Source organism: Protobothrops mucrosquamatus, unplaced genomic scaffold (assembly GCF_001527695.2).
Source record: "Protobothrops mucrosquamatus isolate PMUCROS unplaced genomic scaffold, P.Mucros_1.0 scaffold2322, whole genome shotgun sequence".
Taxonomy (NCBI): domain Eukaryota; kingdom Metazoa; phylum Chordata; class Lepidosauria; order Squamata; family Viperidae; genus Protobothrops; species Protobothrops mucrosquamatus.
The window spans coordinates 206510-207658 of record NW_015388406.1 but is presented as its reverse complement, the minus strand read 5'-3'; positions in this window follow the sequence as shown (position 1 = coordinate 207658).

Genomic DNA, 1149 nt, shown 5'->3' with positions numbered 1-1149 from the left:
TCAGTTTCTTGAGAGCGTCCTTGGCGACGCGGACCATCCGTTCAGCCAGACCGTTGGTGGAAGGGTGGAATGGAGCCGAAGTAGCGTGGCGAATCATGTTGGCTTGTAAAAAACCCTGAAACTCAGTAGAAGTAAATTGAGGACCATTATCCGACACCAGAACATCTGGCAACCCATGTGCAGCAAAAATGTTTCTCAAAACTTGAATGGTCTTGGTAGCACTGGTGGATGACACAGGCACAACCTCCAGCCATTTGGAATGGCTATCTACAACAACCAGGAAGAACTGTCCCTGAAAGGGCCCAGCGTAATCTATATGTATTCTAGACCATGGAGTGTGTGTTTCCTCCCACCTATGCACAGGAGCCTGGGGCATTTCAGGCCTGGACTGCTGGCACGCATGACACCCGTGTACCTGTGCCTCAATTTCACTATCAATGCCAGGCCACCACAAATGGCTGCACGCAAGCGCTTTCATCCTGACAATTCCCGGGTGGCCCTCATGTAAGGAAACCAAGATTCTCGCCCTCAATGAGGCCGGAATCACAACTCTAGAGCCCCAGAGTAGGCAGCCATTGAAAGTTGACAACTCGTGTCTCTTGACCCAAAAACGTTGAAAATCCTCCTCAGGGCATTTGTCAGGCCACCCTGACAGCACCCATGTCAGCACACGTTTGAGCGTGTGATCAGTGGCAGTTTCAGCAGCCACATCCCTAGCATTAAGGGGACACTCTGGCAATTCTTGAATGGACAATATGTGCACAGCAGGGGCAGGATCAGGTTCTACAGTACGCAATGGCAGCCTACTCAATCCATCAGCATGACCCATTTCTCTGCCAGGTTTGTGAACTAGTGAATAGTCATAAGCAGACAGAAAAATGGACCATCGCAGCATGCGAGGGGACAGAATTTGTGAGGTTTGTTTAGAGGTAGTAAATAACCCCAGCAACGGCTTGTGGTCAGTAAAGACCGTAAAATGGCGGCCATACAAAAAATCATGGAATTTTTTAATTCCAGCCACAATGGCCAAAGCCTCCCTATCAATTTGAGCATAGTTACGCTCAGCAGCAGATAATGTCCTAGAATAATATGCCACAGGGACCTGAGTCCCATCAGCCGTTAGATGGCTAAGCACAGCACCCACACCAT